This window comes from Apium graveolens, chromosome 6 (genome assembly GCF_009905375.1).
Source record: "Apium graveolens cultivar Ventura chromosome 6, ASM990537v1, whole genome shotgun sequence".
NCBI lineage: Eukaryota > Viridiplantae > Streptophyta > Magnoliopsida > Apiales > Apiaceae > Apium > Apium graveolens.
Window position 1 is genome coordinate 193221674 of NC_133652.1, and position 26222 is coordinate 193247895.

At 31.5% G+C, this 26222-nt stretch overlaps 1 long non-coding RNA gene across 4 annotated transcripts; it reads right to left on the reverse strand.

The window, feature by feature from the left end:
- Positions 1-2086: 2086 nt before the first annotated feature.
- Positions 2087-6132, reverse strand: LOC141666680 (uncharacterized). 4 transcript variants are annotated; one of them, XR_012552317.1, is made up of 4 exons: positions 4964-5960; positions 4240-4896; positions 2628-3619; positions 2104-2465 (listed from the first exon to the last, which is right to left on the reverse strand). It is a non-coding gene; the product is annotated as an uncharacterized LOC141666680 (long non-coding RNA). The 4 variants fall into 4 exon arrangements; XR_012552316.1 differs by having other exon boundaries at positions 2105-2465; positions 5665-5959; XR_012552314.1 differs by having other exon boundaries at positions 2087-2465; positions 4240-5967.
- Between the last annotated feature and the right edge of the window lie 20090 nt (positions 6133-26222).

Below are 26222 nucleotides of genomic sequence, written 5' to 3' on the forward strand. Positions count from 1 at the left end.
ATTAACTGTGTATTATTTTACAAAATTACAAATTAAGGCAGAATAAAAATTATTTGTAAATACTCGGATTTGCAATTGTAGAGAGATTGTATTGTATCACCTGCTCATTGTCAATGATACAGTGGTCGCCTATGTTAAACCGGTGCATTACGATGGCAAGCATAATTCCTTCACATATCATTTTGCAATAATCACCAAAGATATATAACAACCACCAATAGACGAGATGCGATGTATATTAGAATTTTAGTAGTTCCAGACCCCATCAAGAAAGACCACAAAAGAAGTACAAAAAATGATAGGTTCACCAAAACGATTTTATTCAATTGATGTATGATATTGTTAGTATCATTTAAGAGATAAACCACGAGTCTGCATTCATTGAAAATTTTAACCTGTTAAAAAGGTGCAGTAATAAAATCTATAAAACAATGAATATGTACCAGAAAAGTATTTTGTGAGTGTTAGTATGAAGGATTGATGATTCCCAACTAATCAGACTACCATCCAGTTTCTTAAAGATGTTTCACTGATGCTTTTTGTTGTGGAGGATCCTTCAAACAATTGTAGAACGTCTGCTATGTCCTCTTTCTTCATGAACCATAGAAGTTCGTCCTCATTTATATTCCTAGTCAAATATAAATATACAAAATTATTTCACTAAATTAAAAGGGAATTCAAAGACAGAGCAATCAAAAGTATTTAATGTGATGACAAATTGACAATGATAGATTTCTTTACGCCTAAGCTCATTATTTTTCAGATTCTTAAAAATTATTGAAATGGCATTTTCAGTTTGATGCTTATCATTGAAATTACTGTTATAGAGTGCATCACAAATAGTATGTAACCTCGTACAGACAAGAAGCTGCATATATATTAGCAAATGCTGCTTTGATCTATTTAAGCTGAACTTTCATTGTACTGTTAGTTTGTTCAGGGGCGGCGCTACTGGGGTAACGCGAGGTGAACGACTGCATAGGGCCCTAAAAATTTGGGGCCCCCAATTTATACCACCTTATATGAAATTGCTTTGGTGAAAATTGAAAGTGATCTTTTGGATGAAGCTGACATCGAAAGTGTTATAAATAATTTTGTCAAAAAACATGCAACAAAAGAACATCTCTTTTTAAGTACATTTGTGAGACTTTAATTTTTGTTTACAGTATCTTTCGATAGTTTATTTTATTTTAAAAACATAGTTTAATGATTTTAATGTAAATCGAAGTATATATGAATGGCCCAATTTTAAAATTTTGCAAAGGACCCCCAAAATGTTTGCTACACCCCTAAATCTGTTATTAGAATCTTGAATTCCTTTTGAAGGTCACAACAACGTCTGTACAACATACACATGAGATATTATAGCTTGAATAGTCTGAAAGAAATCTCTTTCATGGAAACGACAATTCAATATCTTCAACATCACAATCTTAAACATCCCCGTCCCTGAGGCAATCACAAAAATCGCAAGTGTGCTTGTAACAAAATGAACAACAAAACTTGTTGTATCAGGTTTGATAAACAAAAACCAAAATAAAAGAATTAAAGAAGAGCATAGGATATACTGCACACTTGTTTTTAAAGCAGTGGAATTGACTTCAGTTTAGTTATTATTATGTTGAGAAGGATAAAAGTTGAAGCTAGCTAAATCACAACTTGGAGAGTCATCTTGGTTTCAATAGAGGGGACACCGTAATAATAAAAGTTAAAGGTTACTTGGTTCCTAAATAAGCATCAGTATATATTTTTTTGCTCTTTATCTCAAGAATGACATATATCTATTTTACTGCTGTGAACATATCTCTACTGCTCTTGTAATTATTTCAAATAGAATGTTGATCAAGGGTAGATTATGAATAAATGAAATGTTAAAGCTAGGATTTACGGATAGTGATGGGCTCGGGGCTCCGCAAAGTCAATCCCGAGGATGTTAATAAAGAGTGTGAAGATGAGTGTTCATATAAATACACAAGAATGTTATTGTAATTAAAAAAAATTATATATATCATTACAAAAATATCATTAACAAAAAATACTTACATTTCAGGTATTTTTCATAAACTCAATCTCAAAAAATTTATGATGTTAAACATTAATATTGGACATACACATGCTCAACCTTACTCGGTCGTCACTATATTACAAAATTTATCGAAACAATAATTCTATCGTGTTCATAAAAAAATGAGAAACACAAAAATAAAAAATTGTTCACTAAAAACAAACTATAAATACTCTATACCCTAAATACTTATTTAATAGTAAAATCAACCATCCCGAGATCTTCCATAAGCATTTTTAGCTGAAGAATGAACTCAGATCTTTGTTCTTTCTTCACCGTAAAGTTTTGAAACTTTCTGACGTTAGTGATCTCGAGATTAAACATATCTTTCCCACCGTCTACACCTTTCAAAATGAAGCACCACTCAGCACGCCAATTTTTAGGCTTATTACGAATAAACCTGCAAGTATCGAAGATCATTCTGTTATATATGTAGAGAAAGCCTTACTTTTCATAAATTTACACTTAGATAAGTTGTTATATATGGAATGAAATAAGTGAAGGTGCTGTAAAAATTCACATGTAAAGTTTATGACATGAATATAGAGTTGAATTCTCATACTCGTCTATTTTACGCTTCAGAGCTGCATCGTTATTGGAGGAAGTTGTGCTACTGACAAGTATCTCGAAAGTTTCAGTCAGTTCAGAACTCCGGTCTAAATTGCTGATAGATTTGGCAAATAATAAAAAATTCGTAAAAGTCATAGTTTCATTGTTGTCCTTCCTGAAATCGGTACTGTAAAATCCTATAGCTTTAAAGATATACTGCAGATTGATTATGATGAAATTAATACAGACTATAAAAGAAGATTCAGTACTAGAAAAACTGGATGAGAAATTTTAACCGATGTTTTCGTGGGTGATGTTAAAGACCCTTCTTTTAACATCGGTTCCTGACCGATGTCTAAAATTACTTATAACATCGTTTTCCTTCAACTAACTGATATCTTTTCTAACATTTAACAACAGTTTCTTTTAATACAACCGATGTTATAAGCGTATTTAGACATCAGTGGTAAGCCGATGTTAAAACACGGGGTCTTTAACATCACCGACAAAGACATCGGTTGCTGTTTTGCTTTACTATAGCCGATGTTTATGACCTTTAACATCAGTTTCTTTTAAATTGACTGATGTTTGTCTCATATAAAACTGATGTCTATTTACATGCTCTAATCATACATATATATAATATAAATACACCTAAAAATACCAAATCCACAACAAAAAACGAACCGAAATAAATACCGAACTTCAATTATCATTGCAAAACCAATCCAGTATACAACAATGAAACCGAAACATAAAACTAGACGATTGAATAATCACCAATATGTATAAGTTGCACAAATCAATAACGGTTGCATCTCTAAGAAGCTAAGAGCTAATTCACAAGTAACAAAGCTATTTCATTTTGGTAACCAAAAAAAGAACTTCGTAATAACCGAGAGCTATTACATACAGAACCTAATTTCACCAGAAAGTGCAGCACCATCTGCAATCCAAGCAAGCCATCTGAACTGTATATCATGCTTTGATCGAGACGAATACCCTCTGCAAACAATTCATTAATTCAACAATGTTAGACTACAACAGAGATGTTATCACTAAAATGCAATATTGAATTTTATTAAAGAACTCATGAAAACTACAGAATACCTTAAAGACAAGTATAAACTGCTTATATTACTACATATATTACTGGTTATATTAATTTCAATTAGTTTCATATTCAGCCGACACTGTTTCTATCAGTTAGTCACTTGTACTAGATTTTCTAGTTATTACCACAATTATGTGACATTGTTTCTAAAATACAAACTACATAGATGAGTATGTCTATCTAAAGCATTTTGTTATTTATACAGATTGTGTTGAATGGAATGTGAAATAAAAGCAATTCTAGTATTATTTAATGTAACTTTTTCTTGTATAAGCTCAATATTAGGTTATAAACATTGCACGTGTTCGCCATGAGAAGTGATGCTGCAAACTTCAATTAATTAAGGCTACCCTTTTGCAATATAATTCACAACATGCATCATAAAACGTATTGATCCAAGTTGCAAAATGGAAGCCTAACGGAAAGGTTAAAACCAGTAGGCTGAACTATGACTTGATGGATACTTTACTGTTAGAAGCAGGAAAAGCTAATTTTCTCAAAACTAACTTACAATTCGCTGCGTCCAAGTCATCCAGCAAGAATAGTACAATCCTTTGAGTAGCAGATCATCTTGATAATAATTCTGCCATCTTCTCACACATTCATGAGAATGACAGCATTGGTCCTTCTTCTTTCAAGCATCATTACAAACAACTTATTTCATTGCTTTCATTTGATTCACGGGAAAGGCCTACTCTTGGACAAGACATAGGCAACTTCATTTATCGAGGCATTAAGTTAAATTGCTTAAGAATGATTCGCGTACTTGATCTTGAAGGTGCATTTAGGCCTAAATTACCAAATTCGATAATAAAGCTATCTCAATTGAAGTATCTAGGCCTTCATCACACTCATATGGAGCTGCTTCCTGAGCTAATAGGTAATTTATCTAACCTTCAAACCTTGGATTTGAAACACACTTGCCTCAGGAGCCTTCCATGTTCCATATGGAAGTTGCCACAACTACGACATCTGTACTTGAGTGAGAGCTATCACAACAGGATTATGGTTACCATTAAAAGAGCAGGGTATATTAGCCATCTGAATATCAAAATTGCATCACCTGGAATCCTTGAGGCTGAGATCAATTGATGATATGAATAGCCCAGATTACCTTAATTTGACAAATAGCCCAGCTGCAAATTCTTCCTAGCATCCTACGGCAACCCTTTTGCAATATAATTCAAAACATGCATCATAAAATGTATTAGTCAAGAAATAAGAGGTGAGGATACCTGATATTTACAAGAAACTGAAAGAGGTGTTGCAGAGTTTGTGCTTGTAGACAATGAGTTGAGAAGGTGCTAAAAGCATAACACAATGGCCTTACTAAAACAGTTCTTCCAAAAAGGGAGACAAGAGAAATGGCCAAGAAAATCAACATAATCAGATGTATGTGTGTGACTAGATGATGCAAAGACAAGTATAAATGGGATGTTTGCAGCAGGTAAGACTTGTAGTTGTTTGCTTAACAGTTGCTTACATGTGTGTGACAAGATGAAAGAAAAGTACAAAACAGAAACATACACAGACATGGTTGTCACAGAACCATGTGGAGATAAGACGCTGAAGTATTATCAGAACACAAATCACAAGCCTTGCTAACTCGACAAGTCGTTCACAATGTACTATCACTACCGTAGAATCAATAGATACACACACTTATTGTATACCGTTAAACACAACAATTTTACATATTATATCAAGGACCAATGATGTAGTTTCAGTCTCAAAAAAACTATGTAAAGCAGAATACACACAGATAAGAATATTGCATACTAAGAGGATGTCATTGTTTTGCTTAGAGCTCTCGGCCTCTTCACCGCTTGCAAACACAGATATATGCATATATATACACACATAACATAATCTAAATCTACACACATAAACACAGTGATACATATATATATATATAGCACTAATTAAAGCTACTTACCAATTAGAAGAAGGATCCAAAACCACAATCAAATAGGTGCTCCTGTACATAAAATTGAAAGAAACAAATTGAAAAAATTAGGGTTCGGTCTAAACAAAGCTTACCCAAATCCAAATCGAAAGATTTCGAGTCGAAGAGGTTCGAGCTTTCGCGTTGAAGATCGAGGTTCGATCTTTGCTGTTCTTCAATATTGATTAGCTAGCTAGTCCAATGGCTTTCAGAAATGATTATAACTTTCCGAGCTCGTAGTATATCTTATATTTTGGACCTGAGGGTAGCTAGTCCAATGGCTCGTTTTTCACATAACCATTCCTAAAATTTGTTAATATCACAGGGATTTGGCAATTTCAAGCTTTTGGTTTCTCCCACAATATCTGCCATACTCCTTCCCAATTTAAATAGTTGACATATTATTATGGGTTTTCTAACTAGATCGGTTGATGCATCAAAAACTTGTATTGCGTATGAGCCTGCTCCCATTTCCCGTACCATAGCTTCCATGGATTTGACAATTATACCTGGTAGTTTTGATATACAATACATGGTTTCATTTGTTAAGATCTTATCAACAAAACCATGTATAAACAGGTTATAGACTATGTCAGGTTTTGCATTTTCACAACAAATATATCTGGGATATTTCGTAGATTTTGTCAGTATGCAAATATCAGGGTTAGATTTATAATCATAATATTTCATCATTTGCTCATATGTTTTCACTATCTCAGGTGAGTGTTTCAGCTTATCACTCATTGATAAATTTGACAGAGTAGTTGATATGTTGGTTGAAGGTGATGGCATAATTGCAAGCTTTGATGAAAATATTATAGGTTTTATTGTAGGGATTGCAACTGAAGCTTGTACAGTTGTTTTGTCTTTTATAGCTTCTATAATTTGTTTCAGAAAATGTTGGTTCTCCTGAACCAGGGTTTCTATCTCCTTTTGGAGTTTGGTGATTTTCTCATTATTGGTTGATATATAAGAAGTGACATCAGTGATATATTTCTCAAAATTTTCCATCTTTTGTTATCCTGCTAAGAACAACAAACAATTAAATTTTCCCTTTACAAAAACAAAATGCATGACATTCAATGGCATTTAATTTTCTAATAATTGATATTAATAATTCATCAATATACGTTCTATTAGGAGTGAAATAATAACCAATGTATTTTTCTATTTCTAGAAATCCTTTATATGCTTCTTCTAGTTTTTCTGTATTATTTTCATCTAATCCTTCGAGAGCAAAACTTTTTATGAATTCTACAGCTTCTGAAGTAGTAGTCCATATTATTAAAGATCCCGATATTATTTTCCATGGTTGAGCTTGTCTTCTTGTATATTCTATTTTCATTGTTTATTTTCTCTGCTAAGATAGTCAGCTAACACATTTTTTGTTCCTGATATATTTTTTATTACAAAATCATAACAACAGAAAAAAGATTATCATTTTCTTCTTTTATTTAATTCTGGTAATAATTCTATTTTATTAGTAATAAAGGCTTTTACTTGAGTATTATCTGTTCTTACTACAAATTTAACAGGCAATAAATGATAATGAAACTTCTTAATCCCATATTTTACAGCTAATAGTTCTTTTTCATTTATGTGGTAGTTTGATTCATTAGGTTTCCAAGTTCCTCCTGCATATCCACATATATGTGGCTTTTCTTTATCTATGTCATCCTTCTCATATGCTATTAGGACTGCTCCCCATCCTATATTGCTAGCATCAGTATATAATTCTAAATGATCTGTTTCTATGGGTATTCTATGTTTTGGTAAATCTTCCACCTTTTCCTTAAGAATTTTTATACAGTTTTCATGTTCTTTTGTCCATTCAAAAGGTTTATTTTTTGTTAGTTCCTGTAATGGTTTTCTTAATTTAGGTAAGTCTTTAATATGATCTGAGGCATAATTTACTATTCCTAAAAACTGTTGTACCTCTTTTTTATTTTCTAATTTATCCTTAAAATTTACAATCTTTGTTACTATATGATCTTGTAACTGTATACCTTCTTTATCTATTTTGTATCCTAAATATTCTATCTTATTCTTAAAGATTTCATATTTCTTTTCAGACAATAATATTCCATGCTGGTTTATTGTTTTTATAAATTGTTCTAAATGTTTTATATGTTCTTCTAGAGTTTCACTATATATTAATATATCGTCTACATATACTATGCAGAAATCTTTTAATTTTCTAAAGATTTGGTCCATTCCCCGTTGAAATATTTGTGGCGCATTTTTTAATCCAAAGGGTAATACTATCCATTCATAATGTCCTTGCGGAGCACTAAAGGCTGTTAAAGGCCTTGATTCTTTGGTTAATTTTATTTGCCAAAATTCACTTTTACAATCGAATTTACTAAACCATTTCTTATTTCCTAGTCTATTTATAAGATTTTTTTATATGGTAAGAAATATCCATCAAATATAGTTTTCTTATTTAATTCTCTATAGTCTATTACCATACGGGCTTTTCCCCTTTTCTGTTCATTATGTTTTCTTACAAGGAAAGCCGGGCTGCTATGTGGACTTTTACTTTCTTGTATTAATTTTAGTTTTAATAATTCATTGGTTTGATTATCAAATTCTTTTTGGTCTGAAGGGCTATATCTTATAGGTTTAGATCTTATTATATCATTAGGGTTTAATAATTTTATTTCAGCATATATCTTTTCCTTATCCCATAAACTCATAGGATTTTCTCCGAAGTTGGATTTTAATAAATTATTATATTTTTCAGTTAATTCTTGTAGATTATTATTTCTTTCTATTCTTAGATTGTTTATTCTTATAGTATTTATAGTACTTATTGGCATAATTCTTTTTAATATTATCCACTTACTACACGGAGTTTGTAATGATAGGGTATTTGAAGTTACTATATGTGTTTTAAAATAATCTAAGAAGTTATTTCCTAATAATATAGATTGCTTCATCTTATTCTGATATACAATAGGTAAACTGAATAATGTTTTAGTTAGCTTTATTCTCATGTTTTTTGCTATTACATCTAATTCTTTCCTTTGTTCATTAAATCCTGATACCCTAGTTCTATGTGCATTAGATTTTTCCCATTTATATGAAGCTAAAACTTCCTTTTTTACTAGACATAGATCTGTTCCACTATCTATAAATATTTTTTGTTTTAGGAATTTATATTTTTTATATTCTACATCTGCTTCTATGTATATTGCTACCATTCCTCTCAATTGCTTTCACTAGATGATTCATAATTTATAAAGTTTATTTCATTATCAGTTTCACTAACATAAAACTCTTCATATTCATACCATCTATTGTCATCTTCTTTAATTTGTTCTATTTCCATTATGAATTGTGATGTATTTATATATTTTATTTTCTTTTCTTTCAGTTTAGGACATTTATTAGCATAATGTCCTTTTTCATTGCAATTCCAACATTTACATTCACTTATATCTTTCTTTTTAAAAGGTTTTCTTCTAAACTTTCTCTTATTTTTATATCTTCTCCTATTTTCTGGTGTATTTCTAAATTTCCTAAATCTTTTTCTCTTATATCTGTTGTATTAATAAAGATAATTATTTCTATTTTGTTTGCTTCTGTACTTATCATATGATTTTTTCTTATTATACCTCTTCTTATAGTTTCTATAGGGTTTTTTATCTTCACATCCAAATACTAGTCTTCTTTCAGTGAATCCACATATTTCTCTTAATCCTAGTTTTTTTTTATCATTTTTAACCTTCTGTTGTACCCTATATTCTTCACATTTTCTCATTAGATATCCTCTTAGTACTCTTATTCTTTCACCCAGAGTGTTCTCACGAGGTTCTAACTTATTATATTCCTTAGTTATCTCAGTATTATAAGCTTCTGATAAATGATCATAATATAATTGTTGATATATATGTCCTTCTTCGGGTAAGAATCTAGCTTCATAAAAGAATTTAGTAAAACTTATAGTATATTCTGGTAACTTGTTAATTTTACAGCATTTCATGCTATTTAGATTCATTATTATTTATATTTTTCTTTCTATTAGAACTTGGTCTCTAACTACTATCCAAGGTTCTCCTAAGAATTCTCTTTTTAATATCATATCAAATATTTGTAACATTGATTTCCAATCCGTTGCATACCTTAGTACTTCAGTTTTTAACTGATATTCTATGAATTCTATCCAATATGCTAACTTTCCAATTAACGTTTTTGAGATCAAGTTATAAGTATATTCTAACTCATCTGTATGAGTGAAGTTCATTAATGCTATATACATTCCTAAATTTCAATCAGTTATTCTCCTGCTAATTTCTTGTTCTTCATATACATTATCTAAGTCTAAAAAGTATCCATTTAAGTTTACGCCTTGTGACATTGATCCTATGAATTCTTTAAATTCATTATGTTGTCCTATTGGTATGTGTTTTGGTATCGTGTTCCTATATCTTGTTATAACTTCCATATTATGGTCGGTTACTTCTTCTTCCGGGTAGTTATTCATCTCCTCATTTTTTATTCCTTCAGTTTCTATATCAGTATAATTATCTTTATCTTCTTGGTCACTATTAGATTCTTGTTTTATTACTGCATTTATATTTTTCATTCTTTCTAAAGCTTCTATTATATTTTTATTTTCTATTTTTATTTCAGAATTTTCCTCATAACTACTGTTATATTCTTCTATTATATTCACCGTTTTTCCTAAATTATCTTGTTCCGATTCACTAGTACTTGTATTATTATTTGTAGACACCGTACTAGAAACTTCACTTGTATCCTTTTTTTTTCCTTTTAACTTATTTAATTTCCTTTTCAATATTTCTATTTCTTTTTTATTTTCTTCTGTTTTTTCATTTAATTCCTTTTTTGTTTGTCTTAAATCTCTTTTTACCTCTTTTAGTTCCTTTTTAGTTTCTTTATATTTATTCTTATATTTTTTATATTTTTCTAACCATTCTTCATTAGTATTTAATCGTAGTTATTTATTCTCCGTTCTGATTTCTTCTACTTCTTCCTTTTGTTGTTCTAATTTTGACTTTAAATATTCTATCACAGTTTTATCAATCTTAAACTCAGCTTTAGTTTCACTAGTTGTTTCTTTTTTTAATGGTTCATACTTATATTTTTCTCTTTCTAAAATTTCTTTTCCGTGATTCTTTAAAAATGTTATCACATTATATTCTTTTTGTTCTTTAGTTTCCATTAGAACTTTCCTTTTTTACTAAGTTGTCCCAAATTATCTAATACTTTTCCTATTGGTTCAGATATATTAGGTTTCATTTTACTTATATCTATCATCATTGGCTCATTAACTCTTCTCCATGCATTTATGGCTTTTAGCTCTGGCTTATTTGTAATTTCTTTTTCTGGTATAATTTCTTGTTTTCCTTCTTCTAATTTTATTAACTTGTCTAGTATCATTTTTAAAGTAGGTATTTGAGAATTATTCCATAAGCTTGTTAACTCTTCTCTTATTATTTGTCTCAAATTTTCTTGATTATCTTGTTTTTCTATTAGTCTCATTAATACATTTAGTTTTTCCTTAACTATTATTTCTTCCCATAAATTTTTTATAAATTCTCAGTCTGACATTTTATTATTTGTTGATTCGCTTCTTCCAACCATTTCCAACATCTATCCAATATTTACTAGTATTTTTACTCTGTTCTTCTAATTTCTTAATATCATTTTCTAACTTTGTTTGTCTTTCCTTATATTCTAAGTATTTTATTTGTGAATCTATTTCGCTCTCTAACATACTCTGTATCTTCTTTAACTTTTCTTTCTTATTTCTTAATTTTTCTTGTATATTTATAGTTTTTCTATAAATCTTTCTTTTCCTTGATCTACTATTTTTATTCCATTATTATTAATTTTATAATTTATCATTTTTAAGAAGTCGCTCCCTAATAATAATTCACTCGAACTATCATATTCTATTACTCCTATATTTATATTATATTCCAAGTCTAATATTTTAAATTTTAAATTAGTACATTTAGTAATAAATATTTCTCTATCATTTTCTGCATATCTTTAAGTCTGAGGTTCTATCCATTTACAATTTTCTTCATTTACCTTGCTTATATGAATAAAACTTTTGGTAGCTCCTGTATTAATTTCTGTTATACAGTCTCTTGTTATTGTTTCGTCAAATATTATTATTTTTATTTTCAAACTATCAGTATCTATCTTTATTAAATCTATCTTTCTACTCGTCATACTCATTGATCTAATTAATCTTATTGGATTTTGTTCTTTTCTAAAACTTAATCTAGATCCTTCTAATATTGGTTTAATTCTTTGCCTTGGAATCATTTGTCTATTATTAAAATCTATTATAATTTCTTCTGGGATTGTTATTTGAGATTCTTCTTTATGTTCAATTTTTTCTAATATATTATTATACAACTTTGGTACTATTATTCCTAATTCCGTTTGTTTCTTTACGTGATGGTTTCCAGTCATAGCATAAACCATTTTGGTTTCTATACTAATAACTTTACTTCCTTTTTGCATTTTTATTCCATCTAACTTATAGTATAATGTTAAAGATCTTTCTTTATTTTCATCCCTTAGTGATATACTGAAATCGGGTTGTATTATAAATTTTAATTTCTGATATATCAAGTTTCCTTTTATTACCGCTATTAATGAATCTTGTATATTTTCTATTATTCTATCATCCAATACATATATCTGTATAGGAGTATCGATATTTTTCTGAAAATATGCTTTTATTATAAATTCTATTACTCCAAAATATATATTTTTTAGTTTATTTGCTTCCTTTTGTTTTAATTTGGATAATTCTCTTTTTATTAATCCATCTGTTATTAAATTTATTCTTGTTTTTCCATTTATTGTATCTATATTTATTACATTCTCATGTTTTTGGGCTATATACTTAACTTCCTTATTTCTTTCAAAATATGATGTCTTGAATATCTTTTTTATTGTTAATTCTTTTGTTTCACTTTAAATTTGATTATATATATCTGGTTTAAAACTTAGGGTTTGTGATGTTCCTCCTTCGTATTCATCCATTTGATAATATATATCTTGTTTTATCCATCAATATTTTATCCAGTTATATTATTTGTTAAAATTATTCTTTTAAGTCCTTGTATTCTTAGTTTATCATTTCTAAATGTTATTATCATATTTCCAAGTTGTTGGTAAATTCTCATAATTTCTTCGCTATTCTCTCTTGTCCATGTTATTTTATTTTTTCTTTCTAATAATTTTTCCAGATCTATTTCTAATTTTTCTTGATTTTTTATTAATTGCTTTAGTTTTCTATTATTTCTAGTTATTGCATTTGGATCTGTCCAATTCATTTTTTAATTTTTTGTCTCAAATCGTTTATTAATCTATATTGTTCAGTTAATACTTCTTTTAAGTCTTTTATTTGGATTTCTAAATTAGTTTCTTTAATAAATTTTTCTCGTTTTAATAAAAGATTTTCTTCCCCTAGTCTCCTAATTTTTTCATCTCTTTCTTCCAACATTGTTCGTAACATAGCTATAATATCTAATTTTTCATTTATTATTTGCATGCTTATCTTACAACTTTCAATATGTTGATTTATTAGCCTGTTATATGTTGGTTCTTTATCAGCTATATACTGAATTGATCGTATCCTCGAATCTTCCATAAGTCAAATTCCTTCTTATTAATTGTCTGTATAAAATTTTCTTACACATCTGTTGTGTTGCTTTGTTTTCTACTATAAATAAAATTAATAGAGTTGCTATTATTTTAGATTTATATTCTTTATTCGTTTCTCTATTTATTCTTGTCGGAGGTCTCATTTAACCTTCAAATTTTATTTCATTTTTACTATTCATGTACCTTTTACTAATTATTAGTTACTATTCACTGTCTACTATTCACGGCTTACTATTCACTGTCTACTATTCACGGCTTACTATTCACGGTTACTTTTGCTACAGTGTTTTTACTGTTCATCTCCCGCCTATTACTGGCTCTGATACCAATTTCTGAGGGTAGGTTTCTTTTCTGGATCGTTTATATATCTAACAACCCTAAAGAGGGAAGGCGCATTAAAATACATATTCATATCGATTAATATGGTTATTTTTCGCATGTAGTAAGCAGTAGACAAAAACGTATTCACAAACTAATAAAATAGGAGACAAGTACCCTCAAGATATTGTTGTCACACTCATTAAACAACAAATATACCAATCTGGGAAAATCAAAGTAGAGCATGAATGAATTAAATTATGATCCAGTCGTTTAAACATTCTTGACAAATGCTTTTAGTTTCAGCCGCTGCATCAAAAGATTGAAGAAACTTTTCAGCATTGTCTTTGTTCATGACTAATAAAAGATCAGTCTCTTGAATATCCCTAATCAACATTGAAATTTACAATATCATATGACTGAATTATAAGAGCAAAACAGAGAAAGGAAACAAAACAACCAAAATACATTTACATGGGCTCGTTGTTCGTTGTATTCTTGAAAATCAAAGAAATAATATGTTCAACTTTATGCTCATGGCTGGAGAATTTACTGCCTTCAACTTGATCACAAATGGTATGTAACCTTATACGTAGAAGTAGCAGCATACGGTTCCATGCTCTTTTGTACCATTTCGGTGGAGCTATCATATCAGTATCGTTAGAACATTCAATTGCCTTGAAAATCCCACGAGTTTTTGAAGAAAGTACTCTTTAGATATATGACTCTGAATTTTTGGAAAGAAATTCTTGTTATGGTAGCAAAAATCCGATCCCTTAGAAATGACAATAATCAACATGGATACGAAAGTATAAATTACAAAATCAGCAAGTGTGCTTGTAAAAATACGACTGCCAATCTTATTCATGTTCGGTTCCATGAGGACGAAGCAAAGCAAAAGAACTGAAGAAGAGCTGAAGAAGTGGTGAATACAGTTTTTCAAAGCAAAAAGAAAATGAAAAACCTTGATATGTTTGAAGACAAAAAATTGTTCAACGCAATATATGAGAGGCGTAACAATAAGGCCAATAAAAAACGAATAGAAGATGATAGAAGAAAATATGCAAGGCGTAGTAATTGAAATGCAGAGGTGTAGAATACATTCTTGAGCCTGTCTGGCCAGCTACTAGTAGCATTACTAGAGGCCGAAGTTGGGGATGCAGAAAAATGATGATCTTGAACATGTATAATGTGTTCTGCCATTTCCCGTCAGGGTGTTATAGGAACTAATATGGCTGAATGAAGATGGGATAGAGTGAATAGGAGTTTATATTACTGATTAGGCGATTAAACAAGCAACCGACTAACAAAATCTCAAAATATTATTATTATGACATTGCTCAAGTGAAGTTGACATTTTTTAATTATTATGAAAGTCATGTTGTAACTTGGGCGTAGCTTTAAGCAAGTTGACGTTTTTTAATTATTATATAAAAATAGGAATTACTCAAAAAGTTGTTTCATAATAAGATTTCAAAAAGAAATATATATACTTAAATTTATTATTTATATTTTACAAGTATTTATCTTTAAAATTTAAGAGAAGATAAATGTGATAACTTTACCCAAAGTCACAAATGGCATGTTCAACATTGATGAAAATACTATTTTTTTCTTAAATAAAAATATTCTCAAGTTGTGTTTACTCTGATGTAATTTGATGTAATTAAATGAATTGAGAACAAAATGAAATTTGTATTTATTGTCGAGTATTTTGGAGGGTATCGTTCGCAGCAGGGAATGATTGTTATCAATCTTAATTTCAAATATATTATTCCTTACCATTTAGAAGTGCGGTGAAGAATTTGTGGGTGTGTATAGTTATCAACTAATTTAATTTAATAAATAAATTAACAAATATATATTAAATATGAGATAAGATAATCCAGGAACAAGGGTTCTTCAATTGGCTATTATGAATGTCTAATTTGTGTCTCTTGTTTTACTAAAAATAATTTTTCTAATGATTATAAAGTCCTCTCCCAAGGTAAATTATAATTTCTACAATTATCTCTTGAACGCCACTCCCATGGTCAAACAAAGTACATCCATAGACTTTAAGCACCGAGAATTATAAGTCTCACAATTCACATATCAATCTCCCGATCTAATACTTGAATCATGTCTATCATATCATGTACTAGAATTACAAGTCCTCTCCCGATTCGTTAATAACCCCTACAGATACAATTAAAGGTTCGCGACTCCTGTAATTGTGTTATGCGCTGAACGATAGATTAGCAAATAAAGAGAAATCACAATATAATCAAACAAACATAATAGACCAATAAATACTACCAAATTCTCAGATTAAGGGATTAGCTACTCATGATGGATAAAAACATGTACATATTAATAAAACAAACCATGAAAATAAGAGTTGAAGTACAAAGAATACAACTTGTAAAATTCGTTTGAAGTCCAGAAGAATCCCTTCACTCCTTCCTTCAATCTCCCTCTCAAAGTGTTTCTCTCCATGTTCTCTCGAAAGTACGGCTAACTAATATTCTATGATATTGTTGTATGTATCTAAAAATATAAAACCGTAATATATAAGAGTTTTAATGCTTTGCATGGAAACACAATCAAAATCCTATAATGAGTTGGACTCTAATGTTGAAATTCGTAGTCTGCTGTCCAGGCCTATTTCTGGGCTGCTCCAGTTGAGATATGTATGTTGGACCACCTCTGAATTGTAGATTTTTCTATTATCTTCGTGTGGGCTGTAAAATCGCCCAATTCTGACATCTAGAAGTCAAGTTATGGCTTAAATAATGAACTGTGTGTGAGCTTGTGTGTGAGCTGCTCATCAATTCCGAATTTCCTTCTGATTTATCTCCAAATTAGATTCATTATTCTCCAATTCTTCCAACTTTAGGAATTCTTTGTTTCCTGCAATTAAACATTAAACTCTAATTAATAAATATCCAATGAAATAGAAAATACTAGAAATATGAGAATAAAATCCTATAAAATATATATAAATATATACTCTATCAGTATTCGAATGATATTAAGCAAAATGTTTATAAGTAATTATATTATAAAATTTTAAAATAAGAGATAACAAACTTACAAGTTAACTAATTGAAGTTATTATAAAATAATTTTTATATATATTTTCTAAATTTTGACTGATTAATTCCGATTTTTGACCGATTAACCGATTTTTGACCGATTTATTCAATTTCTAACTGATTTTTACAAAAATGTTTTTTAATCCGATTAGTGTAAAATCAATACAGTAAGTCACTGAACAACGATTAATCAGTTATTAATCCCAATTAATCGCGGTCTTTTAGAACAGAATTCATAACACAAACACTTAAGACAAACACAAACACTATCTTCTAAATCATATATATACACACACGAACACACATTTCTATAATTACACATTCCATATCAAACATTCTGAAATGGTAACTCTCACAATTCATTCCTCTCCTGTTGCATACATTTTATTTATCGAATTTTTGTCGAAGTGTAATTATATCAATTAAATGTTAGCCCTTTTTTCCATTCCATTTCAAATTATTTGAATTAGAACTTTAACCCACATTTTTTGAAAATAATGTTGCATGCCACTTTTTTTATCATTTTTCCTACAAATACTCATCATAGAAAATCTAGTCTTCTTCGTTCACGATTAATTCACTCAAACATTTTTCTTTCTTCAAAAAATTTATTCAAGATTTTTCATTCCATTATCTCTTCTAAAAGATCGCTCAGCTTAACAACAAGCTCATTTATTTAGTTTTGAAAATTAATTGCATGAGTGATCCGGAGAGTAAATGACTGCTTCAACTCCTCTAAGGTCGAAGGGCTCATCACGCCAACTTTCAGGCTTACTTTTAAGTAAACTGTAAGGATCAAGATATATTTATATAAATATATGAAGTTAAATGATTATACATTCTGAAGTTTGTATAGAATCAGCAATCCAGAGTAAATACGAAAACGAATAGGTGAAGGAGCTCTAAGAATTAAAAGCGTATATTTAAGTTTATGACATGAAACTATAGTTAAAATTCACATATCTATTTTAAACTAATTTTAAAGCAGCAACAGTGTTAGAGTTAGGAAGTTGTACTAATGACATGAATCTACAAAAAGTACTCCTCAACTCAGAGCCTCATCAAAAGACACCATACCATAATTACCAAGAGTAACAGGGTCACCAAGACTATTTTATTCAATTGCTAGCTCTATCAGCTTGCTATTATTGCTTAAGAGATGAAACAGAAGCTTGCGCTTGCTGTAAACTGAAACAACCATTGTACCAAGAGATGATATGAATAGTTTTTTCAAGCCGTTCAAGATTAATTTGGAACCAAATGCAAAGAACATAAATACCGAGATCCCAATTTAAAAAAATTTAGACCAAAGGAGAGAACGTTCGATTCTTAGAATAAAAAGGATATTCTTATATTTTTAATGATGTATTAATAGTACATATACATATTCAAAAAAATACTTCAAACGTACGTACAGAGCACGAGGAAATGAATTACATTACCATCCATTTTTAAAAGATATATGTTTCACTGATTCATTCTGTTTCAGCAGCTCCTTCAAATATTTGAAAAACAGTTTCTATATATCCTACATCTTCATGACCCTTAAAAGATCAGTCTCTTGTATATCCCTATTCAACATTTAAATTTAATAAACTATTATAAAGTTACGAGCAAAATTAAATCGGAGCGATAACATAGATATAGGTATTTACCTAAGCTCGTTGTTCGTTAAATTCTTGAAAGCCATAAAACAAACAATTTTCACTTGATGTTCATCTTCAGAATCACTCTTGTCAAGAAGTAACAGAGTAGAAAATGCTCCATTCAATAATTTGAGTATAGTATTGTTATCAGAAATGTTTGGAGAACGCACTCAAAAAGTTTTATGAAATATAAAATCTTGCATGTCGTGGAAAAATTATTTTAATATTATACTTTAAAATTTGCAAATTTTGTTCAAGAGTCGGTTTAGCTTAGCTTAAAATTGTGATTTATGACTTAAAATGATTTAACGTAGTAAGTCAGGAGCTTAAAATGTGTGTTTGGGTAATTTTTTATTACTAGCTTAAACCATATGCGATGCATGTGTTTTCTTTTAATAATGTTTTTATAATTAAAATTTAAAATTTTGAAAATTTATATATATTCAATTTTAATATTGTTTTTCTAAAATAATATTAAGATATTGGTTGATAGAACATATATATATTCTATCTTATTTTATTATCATATTTAATTGTATTTTGCATTAACTCGACATTTATTTAAAAGATTTTAATGTTTTATTGCAGAAAAGATATGATTCCTATATTTGGAAGGATTTGGACTTAAAGAGCTAATTTGGAGTTAAATTAGAAGAAAATTCTTATATATTGGGCTGTACGAGTTGACTATATTGTTTGGGGCATATCTCGAGTTTCAGGAGTCCATTTGAACGATCTTACAGTCCACTCGAAACTTATGGAATCCTCTTTTATTCAGAAGTGGGCCAATAAGAAAAATCCAACTAGAACAACCCAGAACCAGAGGAGAAACAGAGCTACAAATTTTAATTAAAGAATCTTATTCAATTTAGGAAGCCTATTTGTATTTGGCTTAATGTATTAAAATACTTTTATTATTAGAAATATAAATCAGATTTTATTATTAGAATTAGTTTTTATATTAGGTACAATACAGACATACGTTACTTTCACTTTTACTTTGGCTAGCTAGGGTTGAATAGAGATGTAGGGAGACCACGACTTTTCCATGTGATAGGGAGGATTTAAGGTTTTCCTATCCAAATCTTTTATGTATTCTTATTAGTTTAATCATGTTTCTTTGTTATCTTAGTTGTTTTACTTGTTTAATTATTAGTGAGTAGTTGTTTCTAGAGCTTAAGGGGGAGTCATGTTTGCACCATAATTCTGACATGATTTTCACAGTGGTTTGATGGGTTATGTGTAATTCTAATTGATAGGTTTTAATTATTGATTTATGTAATCGGACGATATCATGAATTGATTCATTGCAATATGGGTATAATCGAGAGATATCTATAATATACTATTATAAACAGAACACCCCCTATTTGGTAGTCGGTTGTTCGGTACAGTTGTTTGGTACGACAAATAACAACCGTCAGATCTAAAGTCAGATAGATGAGAACCGTGGGATGCAATAATAAAATATTATTACATTAATATTTAAACTGCTTTCATGGATTCAGGGTTCGAAACCCGTCAACAGCTTATTATATTTAAACTTTTATAATCTTTATTTTAACAATTTCTACAGGTTTAGGGATCGAGTCCCGTGAACAATATATTATATTATATTATTTATTTTCAGTCAAGTCTCAAATTATCACAAAACATTTATTATTATAATTTATTATGTTTTTCAATTTATTTTTCAACTATTGAAACTATATATCAAAATATAATAATTTTAAGTTATAGTTATATTATTAAAAATCATTCAAGTGTTAAAAAGAATTCGTGCATCGCACGGGTCATACACTAGTACTTACTAGAGGCACACATACGTTAATCATTTTATTAACAAATAAATCTAAGAATATTACTCCCTCCGTTTCATATTAGTAGCCCATTTTCAGAAAAAAAAAATTATTTTAAAATATTTGTCTATTTTAACTTTCAATGTAAAATTTAATCTACTTTATATTTTCAAAATCAACTTTACTCCACATATCTTTAATTTATATTTTCAAGATCAATTTTATACCATATATTATACTCATTTAATGCAATAAATATGAGTACAACCAATCAATAATTAATATGTGTTATTTTTTGAAAGTGAACTACTAATATGAAACGGAGGGAGTAATATTCTTAGATTTATTTGTTAATAAAATGATTAACGTATGTGTGCCTCTAGTAAGTACTAGTGTATGACCCGTGCGATGTACGGATTGTTTTTAACACTTGAATGATTTTTAATAATATAACTATAACTTAAAATTATTATATTTTGATATATAGTTTCAATAGTTGAAAAATAAATTGATATATAGTATGAGTGACTTATGAGTTTTTAAAAATATAGTAATAACGATAAGAGTAACTTATAAATAATTTATGACATATGGATAACTTTTCTTAAAATAATAAAAAAAAGTTACTAGAAAGTGCTCCATTCAGTAATTTGAGTATAGTATTGTTATTAGAAATGTCTAGAGATAAAATCTTGCATGTCGTGGAAAAAGTTACTAAATTCACATAATGTTAAAATATTAAAATAAAATTTTCATAATTAAACAATATTATTAAAAAAACTTAAAGTTATGATTTTTAAAATAATTATAAAATAAAATTCCAAACAAAAATTTACCAATATTCTTAGAACAGGATAGTGAAGAAAGTATTGAGACAAAATCTGAATTTTATTTAAATTACATAAAAGTAAACATGAATAAAATATAGAAAACTAACTAAAATCCAACTATGATTCATAAAATAATACAACTAATTTGAAGGTAAAAGATAATTAGAAAAATTAAATGATCGACTTAATGTGAGTTGGGCATTAAGAGATTCATTACATGCATATCCAGAAAATCTTTCACTTCCTAGATCCTAGGAAAGTTGTTATACACAATTACGTGACAACAAAGTAATTATAATGTAAGTGACTGCGCTCATATATAAACCATAACAGACGGAGAAATAGAATTCCATATTGTATTTTCAGACTCCACATAAATTAGAGAGAGTGAGAGAGAAGAGAGAAAAGAGAAAAGTGGGAGAGAGAGAGAGAGAGAGAGTAAGAGAGTGAGAGAGAATATGGAATTTGGCTATGGTGATAGTGATGATTTTTCGTGGGAGGGGTTGGCATGCCCTCCTCTTGACGATTTTGCTTTCGACTTCGATGAGACGTGTAATTATAAGTTGGATGGTATTCTCGATGATCCGTTACTTGAAGGCGGAGAAGAACAGTCAACTGCGGTTAATGAAGTTGGGATTGATTGTAGGTGTGATCAAGATTCTGGGGTGGACAAGAAGGCTAAGCATCTTTATGGAAATCATGGTAGAGGAAAGGAGTTGAAGGAGTTGAAGGAGCTATATAATACGACGCGATTTGCTGGGGTAGAAAACAAGAGGAAGGCTGATTTTGATTTGAAATTGGAGGCCTCGAGACAGAAGATGCAGGACTCGCACAAATCAACTTGCCAACCTATGCAGTCAAAGGATACGATGCAGCTGTATAATACGACTCGACTTGCTGTGGTAGAAAACAAGAAGAAAGCTGATTTTGATTTGAAATTGGAAGCCTCAAGGCATAAGGGCATGAAGATCCTGAATCATACAAAAGAGCTTGGTGTGGTGGATAACAAGAGGAAAGCTGATACTGATATACGATTGGAGGCCAAAAGGCATCAGTCACACGAACCCTTGCAGCCAAAGAACAGGACAGGAATGGATCATATGCATAGACCTGAGATGGTGGATAACAAGAAGAATGCTGATATTGATTTCAGATTGGTAGCGTCCAAGCCAGCTTGCCAACCTATGTGGCGAGAGGACAAGATGAGTTTGGATTATACGAATCAACTAGCTGTGGCAGATAAGAAGATGCAAGAAGATTACAGTTCAAGATTCGAAGCTTCCAGGAAAAAGTTACACGAGTCATACAATCGAGTTAGAGAGGCTAAGCAAACAAAAAAGATTCAAGTCATCGATTTCCAAAAACCAGTAAAGGAGCAGCCAAGGTGCCAGGCACAATCAAAGGGAAAGTCAAGTTTGCGGAAAAGGCTTATGGCATTGGGGACTCACAAAGTCAACAAGAGGCTCCAACTATCTGCTTATTAGGCTACGTAAAACGATGAATTCATGTACTAAGTAGGGCACTCTTTTTCCCCCTTGAGCTTTTTCCCATTGGGTTTTGCTCTTATGGGGTTTTAACGAGGCCCTTTTCCTTTTCAAAAACAAATTGTAAATGTAATTGGTTTTTAAGCAACTGTTTGTACATTGATATTGAATTAAATTCTATGAAAGTTTGGTGACATATTGTGTTATAACTAGTGTTTCTATTCTTCTTCTGTATGTTGCATATGGTTAATTGGTTTGCTTATAACTTTTTTTTCAATTCGTTATTGTTCTGGTTACTTGAAGAAATCATCTAGACAATATGTTATGGTGCCTTTATTAACTAGCTATATACAACAGATTTCTAAGTAGTGCTAAATAAAAATAAAATTATCAACTTATTTTATATTTCAGGTCTGTAACTCATGCACTTTTACTGCAATTCCTATAGTTCAATCCTGCAAATCAATCATTTGTGAGCGGATTCTTCCTAAATTACTTACTTAAGTTGAGTACAGTGCCAATTGACCTGAATCTCCCCCGCCGGTCACTAAAACAAGGTCATCAAATGAAAAGAGATATTGACTGTCCAAATTATGCGCTAGTTTTAGAACATGCGTTTCCAGAAACACTGTTGGCCTTGATTTTTCTTCTTGTTGGTAAAATCTAAGAAAAGCAATTAACAACCTCCTTTTTCATATCTTTTGTGTGTGGTAAAATCTGAGAAAAGCAATTAGGTAAATTTTTAGCTGGTGCAATTTTTTGAATTATACGAGGAAATGCATTATATTTAGATGGTGAAAAAAAGTGGTCACTTGATGAATATATGGAGAACAAAATGCAATTAAAGCCACGTAGTCATAGGACATATGTGAATCAGATAACCAAGGAGGGACCAAGGACATAAAATGCTACTACAGATTCGTCGAACAGTAAGAAGTTTTTTTTAATGATCTATACCACTGTAAATCTCAGGTGCGATTTCTTGAATTTTGCAGAGAATTCAGAGATTTCTTGCTGTTGTTGCTCTAAAGTCCAGTATACCTTTATTTTAGACTCACATCTAATTTCCATGGATAACAAACTTCTTAGGTACTTCCTATTCGTTATACCCAAAATTTGGCATTGGATTGACTCGGGTCAAATGTGGATTAAGTACAGTCAAAACCGGTATTGCATCGTGGATGGTTAGGACGCGTCCAGGCACGTAGGACACGCCTACCTTTGAGGAGATGTTTAATGGTCTAGTAATTGTGAAGCTTGGGAGTGCATGATTAGGGAAGGACGCGCCCAATCGTGGTGGACGCGTCAGTCTTGGTGAAAGTACTTGATAATTGTGGTTTTGTGGCAATAGAAGTTGGAGGACGCGCCTGTCTTGCTGAGGACGCGCCCTCAGTATTGCAATGTTGTGTGTAACGGTTTCTAAAGAGACAATACAGGGTTCATAGAGGTAGGGACGCGCCCAGTGTCTTAGGACACGTCCTGTGCTTGGTCTATGTATCCTTAATGGTGACTTCAGGACAAAACTTGCATGGAGAGGAACAATGGAGATTGTTTTTACTAACGTATTTGTTGCAGGTATTCTTTGAAGAATTCCCTCCATGAGACGGTCAAGGAAGGGGATGTCCGTGAAAAGCTTGAAAGCCTCCAGGGGTATGCCTGATGGTTGAAGGCCTCCTCCTGTATTCAACGGGTGTCCTCGTTGGAGATGCGGGGTTAACATTGGTGTATGCTTTGGGAACTCTGTTCTTGTATTCAACGGGTGTCCTCGTTAGAGAACTCTGGAGTCATCCTGCACTTTGCACCCAAGAGCTTGGGATCACCTGTCCTGTTATCTGGTGGGTTATCCTCATTCGGGGACAGGGATGCGTCCGACACTTGGGGTGAACCGTGGCTATACCTACGTCCGTAAATCAAGGGAGATAGCTGTAGCGGGGTGTTATCCTTGTGCAGGGAGATGCACTATCCGTGAAGTCCTGCGATTACGGACGAGCCCTGGGCCTTCGCGGTTGGGCCTCATAGTTGGACACTCCTAAAGCTAGCGGAATACGGACTTTGGATGGGCTTCTACCAGGCCTAGGAATAAGAAGTCTAAGCCCATTAGATTTCTTGTTTCACAAGAACTACGTCAGGCTTGATCCCTATATAAAGGGTACGTAGGAACATTGAGAGGGTAAGAAGTTGAGAACTGATAAGAGGGCCACCACTTACTCTGATCAATCTCAGCCTGAAACAACCATAAACCACCATAAATCGCTTGATTTTCCGGCAAAGAACCACCATCATAGATCTTAATTCCGACGAAAAACCTCAATCTTTGTTGTTACCAGATTCCTCCGTCAACAAATTGGCACTAGAAGGAGGGGTGCTAATTAAGATCGTAATCTTAGGAGGAAAAGATGTCTTACAATGGTGATGGAAGTGATAGCTGATCTAAAGGAGAAGGCCCCTGGAGGCTACACTCGCCATGAACCCTACGTTTCCAGAAACATGGCAGATCCACCGAGAGCTCCGGATGTGGGGGGGGACACCTCCGGTTCTCATCAGTAATGCTGATATCTTGGAGCAGCTGTACCGCATGAGGGATACTCTTAATAGTTTTCACTCAAGACTGAATACGGTGGAGCGTCGGAGAACGAGGAGAGGTCGTCGTTTTCCCCGTCACGGCCATGCCGTGGGGAAGGCGCCAGTAGTTGAAGGAGATACCCAGGGCAGCGGAGAAAATCCGCGAATCACTCCGCGGCGCTTGGAATATTCTGATTATGTAGAACCTATTGTGGAGCTTGTCGATGAGGATACTGATGGTAGGGAAAGGCCTCACCTTGGTAACCAGGTGGTACCACACCCACATAGGTCTGGGCGAACGATGGATGAGCGTCGTCGTGCGGAGAACACTCAGAATCAAGATGAGGAAGGAAGAGATTTTTCAACCTTGAAAAGAAGGCTTGGCATAAGGTTGGAAGATGATAATTTGAGGATGTTACTGGTAGAATGACAAAAGGAAGGAAACTATGGAGAAGCGAGGCCCCGTTATACAACGCGTATGCCCCCTACATTCCAAAGGGATGACAGGGTACGGCACCGCGAGCACGAGCATGCCCTTCTGTGAGGAAGGCCCGGGAATCACTACCGGGGATATCAGAGGAATCTTCAAGAAACCAGACCGTCTAACTTCATGGCAGAGTAGAGACAAGAAGAAATATTGTGATTACCATGAGTCTACCGGCCATGACACCCACGAGTGTCGTCACCTAAAAGATGAAATTAAGGAATTGATCAAGGTTGGGTTCCTCCTAAATTACTTACTTAAGTTTAGTACACTGCCAATTGACCTGAATCTCCCCGCCGGTCACTAAAACAAGGTCATCAAATGAAAAGAGATATTGGTTGTCCAAATTATGTGCTAGTTTTAGAACATGTGTTTCCAGAAAAACTGTTGGCCTTGATTTTTCTTCTTGTTGGTAAAATCTAAGAAAAGCAATTAACAACCTCCTTTTTCATATCTTTTGTGTGTGGTAAAATCTGAGAAAAGCAATTAGGTAAATTTTTTGCTGGTGCAATTTTTTGAATTATACGAGGAAATGCATTATATTTAGATTGTGAAAAAAAGTGGCCACTCGATGAATATATGGAGAACAAAATGCAATTAAAGCCACGTAGTCATAGGACATATGTGAATCAGATAACCAAGGAGGGACCAAGGACATAAAATGCTACTATAGATTCGTCGAACAGTATGAAG